Source organism: Hordeum vulgare, chromosome 3H (genome assembly GCF_904849725.1).
Source record: "Hordeum vulgare subsp. vulgare chromosome 3H, MorexV3_pseudomolecules_assembly, whole genome shotgun sequence".
In the NCBI taxonomy this organism is placed as follows: Eukaryota; Viridiplantae; Streptophyta; class Magnoliopsida; order Poales; family Poaceae; genus Hordeum; species Hordeum vulgare.
The window spans coordinates 241,060,180-241,076,425 of NC_058520.1; the positions used below are offsets into that span (position 1 = coordinate 241,060,180).

The window sequence follows — 16,246 nt, forward strand, 5'->3', positions numbered from 1 at the left end:
GGGCCACTTGCTTTACCTTGTCCCGGCTATTGGTAAACATCACCACCAGTTTCAGGGCACCGCTGAGCTCGGCACCTGGGGTCAGTATTAGGTGCTTAGCGTTGACCATGCACCACGTCTTCATGAGTCGGCTCCCCACATTGGAGCCGGCTCCTGGAGTAGCTGGGCCGCGGTTGGTCACGACGATGGTGCTGGCACCAGGTGGCTCCGTGGCCGTTCCGACCGGCTCCGCCTCTGCAGCTGGAGGTGGATTGGCCGCCTCCGGCGCATCCATGGTCACCTCTGGCGCCTCCAGGTTCATCTCCGGCGTGTCGCCTACGTCGGCCTCTGGCGTGTCGGGGATCACCTCGAGGTCTGTAGGTGTGGAGACGGCCGGCTCGTGAGGCTTGGCTGCCTCGGTTCCCTGGGGGCTCCTCGGAGCCACCTCGCTAGCTGCCTCCTTCACGCGAGTTCGCTTGGAGGGGTCATGTCTAGCCTTCGAAAGCTTCTCCTTGGGCTTCTCATCCCGACTGGGCTGAGATTGGCCCGCGGCCATCTTCTTCACGGCCACTTCCCAGCGAATGGCAGATACGTCCTCCAGAGCCTTCTGGGCAGCGTCAGCACCTGCCCAGCGGGCTCGCTCGGCGACGAAGGCGGTTTCTTCCTCCACGTCTTCTGCCTCCCTGCCAGGCACTATTTGAGGAACCTATCCTCATACGACAAAACAAAAAGAGACAACAAAGGACTCTTACCCCGCCACGATAGGCACCTGCTTCCTGCTGGCTCCAGCGCGACGCTTCTTGGCGCCACCTGCTCATCCTATGGCTGGAGGTCCTGGCGCGGCGCATTTGGGGGCCGTCTTGGAGGTTGTCGCACCCTTGCCCTTGTTCCTGGCCACCTCGCCAGGCATGGCCATTTCGCCAGCATGGCGGAGGCCTCATGTTAGGGGAGGGCTGGTGACTTCCTCCACCTCCTCGGCATCCTCCCCGAAGGCTGCATCATATGAAGAAGGCAGCGTCTCATCATCGTCCGTCTAGTCAACAAGGGAAGGCCTCAGGTGCTGACCAGACGGCTCAGAGCCCTCCGACTCCAGCGCCTCCTCCGAGACGGCGTCCCGCATCTCAATCATCCCCTCATCCTCAATTTCCGAGGGATCTGACGACTCCACGCCGGGAGCCGGTGTGTTGAGCCCTTGCAGGTTCTCAAACAACTATGACAATAAAGTTTGTAGCCGGCTAAAGAGAGGAAACAACAGTTTCAAAAGACAAAGAAATACAAGATCCATGAAGATACTCACCATTGGGGGAGGATGGGCTCTGTCAGTTCTTCTTCGCCGTTGGAGGCTTGATGGCGAAAGGGAGCGTGTTGATGGCGTCGTGGGAGGGGCTGGCATTCTTCACATAGAAGAAGCCCATCTGCCATTGCTTGATGGAGTCCTGGAGCGGCGTCTTGGGGAAGTCGCACTTCGTCCGATGATGCACCAGTGCCGCGCCCACGGGGTCATCGGGCGAGGGCCATCGAGCTTCTCCACCTCGGCCGTGTCCATGTTGATGGACTATTGCTTGAATAAGAATAGGCTCTGCCAGAGGTCGAGGCGGGGCTCGATCCCGAGAAAGCCCTCGCACAGGACAACGAATGAGGCGAGCTGGAGAATGGCGTTTGGCGCCAGAAGGTACGGCTGCAAGCCGAAGAATGTGAGGAAGTTGGCGAATAAGTTGCTCACCGGGAGCCCAAAGCCTGTGTAGAAGTGTTCGTCGAACACGACTACTTCTCCCTCCTGCGGCGTCGGGGCGGTCTCGGCTCCGGAATTGGCATGGCCACGAGGGAGGCCGGAGGCAGCATGCTGCGATGGCGGAGTGATACATCCATTTTGCATCATGGTTTCATGTTGATATTTATTGCTTTTTGGGCTGTTATTTCACTTCACGGTACAATATTATGCCTTTTCTCTTTTATTGTGCAAGGTTTACATGAAGAGAGAGAATGCCGGCAGCTGGAACTCTGGCTTGAAATTGGAGCAAGTTTGAGATACCTATTCTGCGCAACTCCAAACGCCGTAAAAATCAACGAGGATTTTTTTCGGGAATTATATAAAATACTGGGCCGAAGAAGTGCCAGAGGGGCGCCAGCATGTGGCCACAAGCCTGCTAGGCGCGGGCACCCCCTGGTCGCGCCTAGGGGGCTTGTGGGCACCCAGCTGGCCCTCTGGCCCCCCTCTTCTGATATATGAAGGGTATCGTATGGAAAAAAACCAGGAGAAGGCTTTTTCGAGGATTCGCCGCCGCCACGAGGCGGAACTTGAGCAGAACCAATCTAGAGCTCCGGCACGACGATCCTACCGGGGAAACTTCCCACCCGGAGGGGGAAATCGTCTCCATCGTCATCACCAACACTCCTCTCATCGGAGGGGACTCATCACCATCAACATATTCATCAGCACCATCTCATCTCCAAACCCTAGTTCATCACTTGTAACCAATCTCCGTCTCCATACTCTGATTGGTACTTGTAAGGTTGCTAGTAGTGTTAATTACTCTTTGTAGTTGAAGCTAGTTAGATTATTTGGTGGAAGAGTTTATGTTCAGATCCTTGATGCTACTCATTACCTCTCTGGTCATGAATATGATTATGTTTTGTGAGTAGTTACTTTTGTTCCTCAGGACATGGGATAAGTCATGCTAATAGTAGTCATGTGAATTTGGTATCCGTTCGATATTTTGATGTGTTGTATGTTGTTTTTCCTCTAGTGGTGTTATGTGAACGTCGACTACATAACACTTCACCATTATTTGGGCCTAGAGGAAGGCATTGGGAAGTAGTAAGTAGATGATGGGTTGCTAGAGTGACAGGAGCTTAAACCCTAGTTTATGCGTTGCTTTGTAAGGGGCTCATTTGGATCCACTAGTTTAATGCTATGGTTAGACTTTGTCTTAATTCTTCTTTCGTAGTTGCGGATGCTTGCGAGAGGGGTTAATCATAAGTGGGATGCTTGTCCAAGTAAGGGCAGTACCCAAGCGCTGGTCCACCCACATATCAAACTATCAATGTAACGAACGCGAATCATATGAACATGATGAAAACTAGCATGACAGAAATTCCCGTGTGTCCTCGGGAGCGTTTTTCCTCCTATAAGACTTTGTCCAGGCTTGTGCCTTGCTACATATGGGATTAGGCCACTTTGATGCACCATTGCTACTTTTGTTACTTGTTGCTTGCTACGAATCATCTCACCACACAACCACTTGTTACCGATAATTTCAGTGCTTGCAGATATTTCCTTGCTCAAAACCACTTGTCAGATCCTTCTACTCCTCGTTGGGTTCGACATCTTACTTAACGAAAGGACTACGATAGATCCCCTATAACTGTGGGTCCTCACGGAGCACGTTGATGTGGTCGGCGCAGAAGTCACTGCCGAGCCAGGCACCGTTGTGCTGGCCCTTCTTGGAAGAGCTGCTCGACATAGCGGCGAGCGGCGAGAGCTCGAAGGGTTGGCGGCGACGGTCTGGGTGGCGGCGAAGGCGAAGATGAAGGCGAGTCTCTCTCTTTCTCTGAGCTCAGGGAAGGAGGGAGCGCAAGTGCGGGGCGAGAAGGGGGCGAATGGCCTCCTCGATACCCCCGCACCCCATTTAAACCCCGCGATGGATCGTGGGGAGGGGATCCGGTGCGCACCGGTCCCAACATCTCTGATTATTATGGAGGAATTACGACTCCCGAAACCCAACCATCACGGAGTAAATCCGTAGAGGATCCTCCGCATGGGGGCCGAGGGGGCGTCGTGGCGGGACCCAGGGCTCAGGCCCAGTCCCGCCATCTGAGCAATCCATCATCACGTCAGGCCGGGCATGCCATGTGGCCCAATTTGCGCAACCTACGACGAAGCCGAGGCATCGCTTGGAAGCCAGCCGGCTTCCGAGCCGGTGTCTCGTGTCGTAGCCGGTGGCAGGAATTCAATAGCAAAAAAACACAAGTCGGCGAGGCCACCCGCTCCAAGACGACGGGCCTCCCGAGCTTTGGGGACTACTGTCGGGTGGATAATCTCGGGGTAGGCTCATCGAGCCTACTCCTTTGCCTTGTACCAAGAAGGAACATCATGAACCATTCTAAGAAGCCCAGGTCCCCCTGGCCGGCTAGGAATCACCTACCGGCTGGGAGTCGAGACGGCCAACTCTCTGGCCGGCCAGGAAGCACCTGTTGGCTAGATAGAAGACGGCTACCTCCCTCTTGCCGTCTAGGCCAAACCGGCCGGCTAGAGGCTAGGCGGTTGTGCCCGTGCCGGCTAGTCAAGCGACTAGCCGGCTAGGGAGCTCAAGTCACACGAGACCATAGGTCAGGACGAGACCCTATGGTTATTGGTGGCTATGCGTCAAAAAAGGTACTAGATCAGGGTGCACGGCAGGTACAGCGTCGGCGGCCATGCCGCTGACCTCCTGCGGCTCCGATCCATCACCCTGCACAGTGTCAGCCCATCAAACTCCCACTCCATTACTGTACTCGGCGTGTGAACAGTGGATACGGCCGTACAGTCTGCCCATGACCAATCTCGCTGGACGACGCTGGACGTACCACACGTGTCCTGGGTCAACCTTACGCGAGAGCCTTACTGGCTAGCCAGCGGGTCCCACAGTCAGACGGGACCTCGCAGGTGGCGGGCCCCTCCGGCGACAAGACAAGACCCCTGTGGACCCCCTGGCCAGCCGGCGAGGCTGCCAGCCGGGTCCCATTCTTGTACCTTTATCCTTAATGTAGGTCGGTGGGTTTATCTATAAAACCCCCCGGCCCCCCTCCAAGCAAAGGGTCGGTGAACTCAGCACACACACACACCACATAGGAGAGGTAGACGCGAGCCGGCTGCTCCTTCTTCCTCCTCCACAATACAGCTCCACGAGCACATTATAGCCCCATTCATACATCATACAGTCCGACAGGATTAGGGGTATTATCTCTACGGAGAGCCCTGAACCTGGGTACATCGTGCTTTTCATGCTTGTACCATCCTCGTTCCCAGCGCCCTCCGGTGCCACTTCGGTTCCCACCATCTTTAGCCTACCCATGGCTTATGTTGTGAGTAAACACTGACAGTCATGTTCAAAATATTGGGCAAACCTCTTCAAAACCTTTCCTTCCTATTTCAAGATTTTGGAATATTTCTATCAGAAATATTGTGATGACCTATAAAATTCTATATGTGATGTCACATATGATATATGTGATGACCTTGCCAAGTTTCATCTCAATCCAAGTTGATTTGACTCCCCTAATTATTCTAAAACCCTATCTGTCCAGATCCAAATTTGAGCAACTCTACATTGCGAAGTGTCTCCAACTGTGCTCAAATTTTGTAGGCATGTTATGATACTCCAATAATGCATCCACACAAAGGGGTGCATCAAGGAGAATAGAAGAACTTGTCCCAAGCCCCTAAAAACCCTCTCTGTTGATTTCTGACTTTTGGAGAGTTTACATTATAAAGTTTCTCCAATTGACCCCAAACTTTTTGGGCATGACTTAATGCTCAAATAATGCCCCCACACCAAATATAGAATTTTTGGGAATTCGTTTGAATAGCTTTGTAAGCAGAAGGCTATTTCTGCCCATTTCATGGGTTTTCCAAGTCTACATTGGAAACCCTCTCCACCAAATCCCAAATTTGGTGTGCAAGCTTATTTTCATCTATTATTTGGTCCTGTTAAGTTTCATATCAATTGAATTCCATCTGGTTGCCCCGACACTCATCAAACACCTTGTATGCACTCACCAAATTAGCTACTTTGGCCCGTTCCACATTTACCCTTGAGCTTAAACTTTGACCACAGCTCCATATAGTTACATTTTACCTCCAGTAGCTTTTCCATGGCCTCTGGTCAAGTATTGGAGGGAGACTCCATGTAACTACTTCTCATTTTTACCCTTGGATCACCATTTTTACCCCTCTTAACCCACTTTTTCTTAAGCCAAAGCCCCCCCACCTCTTTCTAGAAGGTCCCTAGAATCCCAAGGCGTCATTTCAAACCAAGAGAGGGAATGCTCGTGTAGGAAAAATGAGTAGCACATCTACAAGTTGATTTCTGGCTGAAATGTAGCTTTGTACGACAAGTACTAGCTACCCTCCTCTTCCTGAGCTCAAACTTGGCAGTGTTGTAGTTCTTGCATCGCTAACACTGCCAGACATTGTTTTTCCCGAGGACTCTCCATTTCAGACCCACTTTTATTAGCTCTAAGTTTGTTGATGCAAACTTAATCTCAGTCAAAGACCATTCAAACAAACTCCACTAGAGACCAAACTCCTCACTGATACGTCTCCATCGTATCTACTTTTCCGAACTTTTTTGCCCTTGTTTTGGACTCTAATTTGCATGATTTGAGTGGAACAAACCTGGACTGACGCTGTTTTCATCAGAATTGCCATGGTGTTGTTTTTGTGCAGAAATAAAAGTTCTCGGAATGTCCTGGAAATTTACGGAGATTTTTTCTGGAATAAAAGAAAAATACCTGCGCAAAGATCCACCGGAGGAGTTGGACCAGTGGGCCACAAGCCCACAGGCCGTGGCCACACCCCTTGGCCGCGTCGTGAGGGCTTGTGGGGCCCACGTGGCTCCACCGCCCCCCAAACTCAGCTGTATATCTTCCGTCTCGCCCGGAAAAAATCGGAGAGAAGGTTTCATCACGTTTTACGATACGGAGGCGCCGCCACATCCTGTTCTTCATCTGGAAGGCAGATCTGGAGTCCGTTTCGGGCTCCGGAGCGGGGAAATCGTCGCCATCGTCATCGTAAACCTTTCTCCATCGAGAATTCCATGGTGCCCTTCATCATTCGTGAGTAATCTCATCGTAGGCTTGCTGGACGATGATGAGTTGGATGAGATCTATCATGTAATCGAGATAGTTTTTGACGGGGATTGATCCCTAGTATCCACTATGTTCTAGATTGATGTTGCTACTACTTGGCTATGCTTAATGGTTGTCACTAGGGCCCGAGTGCCATGATTTCAGATCTGAACCTATTATGTTGTCGCCAATATATGTGTGTTTTAAATCCTATCTTGCAAGTTGTAGTCACCTACTATGTGTTATGACCCGGCAACCCCGAAGTGACAATAGCCGGAACCACTCCCGGAGATGACCATAGTATGAGGAGTTCATGTATTCACCGCGTGTTAGTGCGTTGGTCAAGTTCTTTTCCCTAAGCACGTATGACTACATAAGGAATACATGCCTACATTAGATTGACGAACGGGAGCTAGTCACATATCTCTCCTTGTTATAGCTGTTACATGATGAATCACATCCGTCATACTCATCCATCACCGATCCACTGCCTACGAGTCTTTTACTACTGGTCCTTGTTATGTTACTTTGTCTAGGCTTGTCCCTTGCTACAAACGGGATTGGGCCACTCTGTCGCTTCTGCTGTCACTCTGTTGCTACTGCTGTTACTGTGCTGCTGCTGCTACTGTTGTTCCTTGCTACTTCGCTGTTACTTGTTGCAAGATCCTTTTTCGTCAATGTTTTCGGGGAAGAATAGTTCTCCGTCAACAGGCAACTTACTGGCGCCATTGATACAACAGTTAGGAATAGTCTGCCGTCAACAGATCGTTTCTGGCACCGTTGCTATCATACCACTTTGCTACTGATACTTTGCTTGCAGACACTAATCTTTCAGGTGTGGTTGAATCTGACAAACTCATTTGCTAATACTTGAGAATATTCTTTCGCTTCCCCTTGGAAGAACCAACAAATTTGGGTTGAATACTCTACCCTCTAAAACTGTTGCGATCCCCTACACCTGTGCGTTATCAAGGCTTTTTCTGGCGCTGTCGTGGGTATAAGTCTGACAGTAGATGTGTAGGGTACGAAAGGATGGGCAGAGCCTTAGCTACGGTGAGGTTGTATGAGTTCAGGCCCCTCTACGGTGGAGGTAATAGCCCTACGTCTCAGTGCTCTGGGAGCTTGTTGTCGAGTGGAATATGGATTACAGTGAATTACTAACCCTTGCACCAGTGGAGGAGGGCGGCTTATATAGAGTGCGCTGCCCTCCACAACGGTTCGGTTCACAGGGGTGGAGTAGTGGCGAATAAATGCCTACGTTACAGGTAACATATGTCTTAATTGCTAATAAAGGCACATGGAAACGTACGACCGTTTCCCTCCAGGGAGGTTACGATGCACAGAGTGGAATCCAGTCGGTTAGTTTGATACACTCCGAATGCCCATCTCCGACTGGATGGTGGAGGATTCGTTACCGACTGGATGATGGGAAGTCCTTAATTCAGTCGGAACTGACTAAGGGTCTTATCCCTTATGAAGGGTAGTCCTTGGGTAGGACTTATAGGGCAGGCCTATGACCCTACCCTAGGACTATAACCCCATCATTAGTCCCCGAATGGATTGGGGTTGGAACGGCGAAGCGATGCTTGAAGTATGGATCCGACTGGTACGGATGCGACTTTGGCGTTGCTTGCCTCGATCCATTTTATCTTCTTTGACCAACGATCCGAGTGGAAGTATTTGTGAAACGAACTGTTGGGAACCGAGTGCTTCCGTGGTATCTTCTGACGTGACCAGTCAACTGACAGCGGCGGATTTTCCGGGATCCTCAAATTTCGGTTGCCGCGCTCTCAGCGGGGATGACGACATCGCGCTCGAGTAGTACCTGACGCCTCGATTCCCGCGCCTTCATCTTCTCCACTGATATCGCCGCGACCGGTCGGGGGATAAGATTTCGGGGCCACTTGCCAGTGACCCAGTCGGAACCTTATTTAAACCTCAGCGGCGAGGGTTTTTTCGTTACATTCGCCGGATATCTTGCACTTGCCCCGCTTCTCTTGCCACCTCCTGCGCATCCCAAGATCCTTCCTTCTTCTTCTACTTCGCAGATCCGCAGCCTCCGCCATGACAAAGGGGCAGACTAGCAAGCGAGAGGCGAAGAAGAAGAAGGGGAAGGCGGCGGCTCCTGCTCAGCGGCGGCAGCGAACGCTACCGGCGGGGTGGATCCAGGGGGATTTCCTCCCCTGCACGGTGATGGAGGAGAACCTACTGGAGTTGGTGTAGCACGGGATGATTGCGCACAAGTCGTGGAGGTTGTCGGCCGAAGGCGAGACCGAGCAGGCGCCCCGGGAGGGGGAGCGCATCTTGCTGCTGAGCCACGTGTACCGAGGTTTCTCTCTGCCTCCTCATCCCTTCTTCAAAGGTATCTTGAACCACTTCGGGGCGCAGCTCCACCATTTTCCTCCCAATGCCATAGCTCATCTCTCTGCCTTCATTGTGTTGTGCGAGTGTTTCATCGGTTGTCCTCCCCATTGGGGGCTTTTCAAACACATCTTCTCTGCTAGATCCCAGACCATCAAACGACTTAGCCTGTCGGATGACAAAACCCACCTTCTCCAGCTCTGCGGAGGCTTAGACTTCCAAAAGAAAAGTAAAAGTAGCTATCCTGCTCTTCAGCTGAGTGAATCTGTTAGGAACTGGCAGTCGACATGGTTCTACTGCCAGGACGTTGCCTGCCCGAATGCCACAACAGGATTGCCCCCTTTTAGCTTAGACCGACCGGCTCCGCCTAAGCAGCTCGCGCTCACAAAGGCGGAGAAGATCCATATCCAGCCTCTGGTCGACGCACTCGTAGATGTCGTCCAAAGGGGAGTCACCGTCATAGATTTGCTAGAGGTTTTCTTGGGCCGGCGCATCCAGCCTCTGCAGGCTCGACACCACGCCATGTGGCACTACACGGGGCCTGAGGACTCCACTCGGACCAACGTCGAGTGCGTGACCGGGGAGATGGTGGCGTCGTGGGTCCTCAATATCATAGGCACCTGCGAAAACCCAAGAGGGGCCCGGCGAGTGAAGGCCTTCTGCGCGGACAACCCTCCTCAGAATGAGGTGAGTACAACCTGTCGAGTGCACGCGACTGTCTTAGATTTATCGCTTTCTTGAATCACTGTCTAACATCTGATGTAGTCGACTGCATCTTGTGCAGGCGTGGACTAACTGGTTTTCTCCTGTCTCGAACGGGAATCCGGCCGAGGAGGAGGAAGGCAGCCAGGAGGGCAGCGTGGAGAGTGTCGAGTATGTCTCCGACAGTGAGGAGACGGATGAGGAGGAGTCCGCAGAAGAAGAATAAGCAGACGAGGAGCAGAACTCGCCACCTCCACCACCAGAGCTTCGGACTAAGCGTTGTCACGAACCTGTGGCTCCTTCGGACCCTCTAGCATCCTCGAGTGCGCCGCCAGCTGCGCCTGTGGTACCGAGTGCCTCGCCAGCCGTTCCCGTGGCTCCGAGTGCTCGGAACGCAAAGAGGACCAGGGACTCTGCTGCTGAGCCTGCGGGTCAGCCCTCTAAGGTGGCCAAACTGAGTGGATCTAAGCCTCGGAAGGCTTTACCGCGGATGAGGGTCGCAGTTCCCGTCACCTCCACGTAAGTGCATTGTTCTTCTATCTTCTTTCAGTATTTGATTGTATTCCTGCTTATTGGTCGAATAATTTTACTCGGCAGAGTTGCCACCTCTGCTACCTCTCCGACACGCCAAGGGGACGATCCCATGGACATGGACAACGTTGCCACATCCCAGCCAGGTGCGTCGTAGTGACTCCAAGAGTCTACGTTATTGTGTCACGAATTCTGTCTTTGGTCTTGCCTTTTTCCTGTGGTCTCACGCCGTTCTGTCGAGTTTCCCTCAGGGGTGATTTATGTGGAGGAGGACAACCAGGGAAGGTCTGAGCAAGCCGCGGTGCCTGTCCTTGAGGCTGTTCCGCCGGTTACTACTCTCGTGATGGAAGCGCCGTCGACAGAAACAGCGCTGATCGCTGCTGAACCGACTGGAGCAGGCCTTGGGATGCCAGGCCCGTCGACTGTGGAGTACAACGTCCAGCGCCTCCTAGAAGATCAGGTGGGAGCTGCCAAGGGGGCCATGGTGCAGGCGGAGCTGATGGCGGGAGAAGCCAAGAAAGCGTACGACTCCATCGCGTCCGTGTACAAGCGAAGCTTGGAACTGCGGGACGATATCCGAGTAAGTGGGCTAGTAAGTATTTACTTTCCTCTTGTAACCCACTGGGTGTTTGAGCAATGCATTCGGATATTGTATGATTATTTTGTAGTGGGTTCACTCTTAGTGAACCCAGTGGGTGTAGTCCCCGAGACTTCTGTCGAGTGCTTGCACCGGCAGTTGTCTTTATACATATTTTCTTTAACTTGATCAGATGAAAAACTAATCTGCTCGAATGTTAGCAGTGGGGGCACTCCGAGTGCACCTACTGGATGAGTCCCGAGAGTAATTTTACTCAGGTCGGGTAGTAGTAACCTCGTAGGCTTGTTTTTTGCCATGTACCTCAATAGGGCGGACCTGCTTCAGGTTCATGCTAGTGGGGTCACTCTTAGCGAACCCACTGGGTGTAGTCCCCGAGACCGCTGTCGACTGCTTGCGTCGGCAGGGGTCTGTAGAACTTAGGATTTTTATTGTTGTCCTTGTTGAATCTGTCTGATCATCTCTTGGCACTGACTTGCAGAAAACATGCGAGATGGGAGCAGCGTACGAGACTCTGAGGGCTGAAAAGGTTCAGTTTGCTGGGGATCTGGATGCGGCGATGGTTGCAATGGATGGCATGAAGGATGTTTTGGTGGAACGAGAAAAGTCCTTGGAGCAGGCCCGTGAGGCAAACAAGGCATTGACTGCTGAGGTGGAGAAAATGGGGAAACAAAGGACCGAGCTGATGGGACAAATGCAAGTGTTGAACAGGCGGTGTATAGCACAGGAAAATTACGTCAGTGACTCGGCCCGGTAGATGATAGCGCTTCTGGGTGGTAAGTTCTGTTTTTCCGAGTGCTTGTGGACTGTGCATTTCATTCGGTGCTTATTGTTTGCTCGTCCTGTCTATGCAGACTTTTGCATGGATGCTGAGGTTGAAGCAGCTGACGTTGAGCGGTCGATTCTTGAGAACATTCCACTCGGCGAGGACGCCAATCGAGATCTGCTCCGAGCGCACATTCGCCTAGGCAAAGTTGTACCCTTCATCGGTCGACTGAGAGAAGTCGTCGGCCGAATCGACAAGGAGCTTTGGCCTGAAGACGAGTCTCGGCATGAGATGGAAGGCTTGATGACTCGGCTGGAGGAGGTCCCGAACCGAGTGCAGGCATGGAAGAAGTCTGTGGCTCGCTGTGGTGCGGACGTCGCTCTTTCTCTGGTCCGAGTGCATTGCAAGGAGGCTCGCGAAGAGAAGATGAAGGCGTTGCAGGTCGCCAACATGAAAAAGCTTCGATTCGAAGACTTCATGGAGACCTTCCTTGAGAGCGCCACCCGCATCGACGACGGGATCGACCTCGACACGTTCGTAGAGCCTACCAGTCCCAGCGCCAGTCCTGACGACGTCTGAGAAAACTTTTACCTTGGTATGCCGAGTGTTGGTTGTAAGAAACTTTGGCAACTGCTGTTGGCCGTCACATTCTTGGTTCGGTGTGGATAAGCTTGATATACACCGAGCCAACTATCCTTAGGTGAACTTTGAATTTGAATCGAATCTTTTGCTCTTCTTTTGCCAAAGAGTTGTTGATACGATTTTGGCTCGTGTTTTTTGTTTGGCGGTTCTTGGTGAACCCAATGGCAAACATGCGGAGTATGTAATTGTCAGTTGTCTTGACATCTGCATGAGCCTCACTGAGGGTCTGCTGAGTCTCCGAGTGGATCTGCTGGATACACTCGAAGGCAATAGAGTACTTAGGCGATTCGTGATCGCGGCTAAGTCGTCGAGTGCAACTGTTAGGTCGTACTCGGAGCGAGTTATTACTCATGTAATTGGGAGTGGTCTTGACATCTACATGAGCCTCAATGAGGTTCTGCTACTCATGTAATTGCCAGTGGTCTTGACATCTACATGAGCCTCACTGAGGGTCTGGTGAGGCCCCGAGTGTATCTGTAGGATACAATCGAAGGCATGTGAGTACTTAGGCGATTCGTGATCGCGGCTAAGTCTTCGAGTGCGACTGTAAGGTCGTACTCGGAGCGAGTTGTTACTCATGTAATTGTCAGTGGTCTTGACATCTACATGAGCCTCAATGAGGTTCTGCTACTCATGTAATTGTTAGTGGTCTTCACATCTACATGAGTCTCAATGAGGGTCTGCTGAGTCCCCGAGTGTATCTGTAGGATACAGTCGAAGGAAGCTTTCTATTTAAGCGATTCTTGATCGCAGTTAAGTCCTCGAGTGCGATGGTTAGTGCACGCTCGGAGAAAATTTGTACTTAGGCGATTCTTGATCGCAGCTAAGTTCCCGAGTGCGACGTGAAGTGCGCACTCGGAGATAGTTTGTACTTAGGCGATTTTGGATCGCAGCTAAGTCCCCGAGTGCGACGTGAAGTGCGCACTCGGAGATAGTTTGTACTTAGGTGATTCTGGATCGCAACTAAGTCCCCGAGTGCGACGTTTAGTGCACACTCGGAGAAAGTTAGTACTTAGGCGATTCTTGATTGCAGCTAAGTCCCCGAGTGCGACGTTTAGTGCACACTCGGAGAAAGTTAGTACTTAGGCAATTCTTGATCGCAGCTAAGTCCCCGAGTGCGACGTTTAGTGCACACTCGGAGAAAGTTAGTACTTAGGCGATTCTTGATCGCAGCTAAGTCCCCGAGTGCGACGTTTAGTGCACACTCGGAGAAAGTTAGTACTGAGGCGATTCTTGATCGCAGCTAAGTCCCCGAGTGCGACGTTTAATGCACACTCGGAGAAAGTTAGTACTTAGGCGATTCTTGATCGCAGCTAAGTCCTCGAGTGTGACGTTTAGTGCACACTCGGAGAAAGTTAATACTTAGGAGATTTTTAATCGCAGCTAAGTCCCCGAGTGCGACGATTAGTGCACACTCGGAGAAAGTTAGTACTTAGGCGATTCTTGATCGCAGCTTAGCTTTTTTTTTGAGACTGGAGTCTGCGACCGTGGAAGAATTTTGAATCTGCAAAAACTCAATCTGCTTTGTATTATTTCACCAATACTTGTTCTTTACATTGCTTCAGTCGACGGTCACGTGTAAAAGCGCTTGAGGAGATCTCCGTTCCATGCTCGCGGCTCGTCCGTTTCCCTGTCGATGTTGTAGAGTCTGTGTGCTCCGTTGTTCAGCACCTTGGAGATGATGAAGGTTCCTTCCCAGGCGGGAGCCAACTTGTGAGGTCTTTGCTGATCCACTCGGAGCACCAGGTCGCCTGCTTGGAATGTACGACTCCTGACGTGTCGCGTGAAAGCGTCGCAGATCTTGTTGATAAATGGTTGAGCGAGTCAGTGCCATCTCGCGCTCGTCCTCTAGAAGGTCCACTCCTTCTTGCCTTGCTTGTTCTGCTTCAGCTTCGGAAAAGAGTTCAACTCGTGGAGCGTTGTGAAGCAAGTCACTCGGAAGGACCGCTTCTGCTCCGTAAACGAGGAAGAACGGGGATCGCCCTGTAGATCTATTCGGGGTTGTGCGGAGACCCCAAAGCACTGAAGGTAGCTCGGTGACCAATGCGCCAGCGGCATGTCCCACCTTTCGCAGGAGTGGAGGCTTCAAACCTTGCAGGATAAGTCCATTCGCCCGCTCTGCTTGTCCGTTTGTTTGAGGATGCGCCATAGATGCAAAATCCACTCGGATACCTTGGCTTGCACAGAAATCTTTGAATTTGTCCGAGTCAAAGTTTGTCCTGTTGTCCGTGATTATGCTGTGAGGTACCCCGAATCTGGAGATGATGTCCCTGACAAACTTGATGGCCGTTAGGGCGTCGAGCTTCTTGATGGGCTTGGCTAAAATCCATTTTGTGAACTTGTCGACTGCCACCAACAGATGTGTGTATCCCCCTTGGCCTGTCCTGTATGGACCGACTGTATCTAATCCCCATACTTCAAACGGCCAAACAAGAGGGATTGTCTTCAATGCAGATGTTGGCTTGTGGGACTTGTTGGAGTAGAACTGATAGCCTTCACATCGGTCGACCATATCTTTAGCCATTTCATTAGCCTGCAGCCAGAAGAAGCAAGCTCTGAATGCTTCGGCGACGATTGCTCTTGAAGAGGCATGATGGCCGCAGGTTCCCGAGTGAATTTCTTCTAGGATTAACTGTCCCTCCTCAGGGGAGATGCATCGTTGAAGAACGCCTGAAACGCTTTCCTTGTACAACTGGCCATCAATGACAGTGAACGACTTTGACCTACGGACGATCTACCTGCCTTGGACTTTGTCTTCTGGTAATTCCTACCTCAGGATGTACGCAATGATCGGCACAGTCCAATCGGGGATGACAGCAAGAATCTCCATGATCAAATCAATCACAGCAGGTACGTCGACTTCAGTCGGATCTGTCGAGCTTTTTGGTTGTACTGGTTCCTCTGTGAAAGGATCTTCTTTAACTGAGGGAAGGTGGAGGTGCTCGAGGCAGACGTCACTCGGGACTGGTCTCCGAGTGGATCCGAGTTTTGACATCTCATCAGCTGCTTGGTTCTTCAGTCGCGGAACATGGTGGAGTTCTAGACCTTCAAACTTCTTCTCGAGCTTCCTCACTGCATTGCAGTATGTGGTCATGGTGGGGTTCCTGACGTCCCACTCTTTCATCACTTGATTAACCACCAAATCCGAATCGCCATAGACCATCAGGCGACGGACGCCGAGTGCGATGGCCATGCGCAGTCCATAAAGGAGAGCTTGATACTCTGCCTCATTGTTGGAGGAATCAAAGTGTATCTGCAGCACATACTTGAGTTTGTCGCCCTTTGGCGATACGATCACAACGCCAGCGCAGGAGCCATTCAACATCTTGGACCCATCGAAGAACATTGTCCAATGAGCCGAGTAGATGTGGGTCGGTTGCTGTTGTTCTACCCATTCTGCTATGAAGTCAGCCAGAGCTTGAGACTTCATAGCTTTCTTGGCCTCGAACTTGATGTCGCAGTACAACATCTCCATTGCCCACTTCGCCACTCGGCCCGATGCGTCCCGATTGTGGAGAATTTCCGACAACGGAGCATGAGAAACGACAGACACCGAGTGGTCTTGGAAATAATGAGCCACCTTCTTCGCAGTCATGTAAATCCCGTAGATAAGTTTTTGATAGTGGGGATACCTCTGCTTGGAAGGAGTCAGGACTTCGGAGACGTAATACACTGGCCGCTATGCTTTGCCTTCTTTTTCTCGTTCGACTGTGAGAACAGTGCTGACAACTTGATTTGTAGCGCCGATGTACAGAAGAAGGGGTTCTTTACTGAGCGGAGCAGTAAGAACCGACTGGGTGGAAAGTAGGACTTTGAGGTCGTCGAATGCAACTTGGGCTTCG

At 51.6% G+C, this 16,246-nt stretch overlaps 1 pseudogene; it reads right to left on the minus strand.

The window, feature by feature from the left end:
* Positions 1 to 1,012: 1,012 nt before the first annotated feature.
* Positions 1,013 to 16,246, minus strand: part of LOC123441646 — a 36,946-nt pseudogene continuing 21,712 nt past the window's right edge.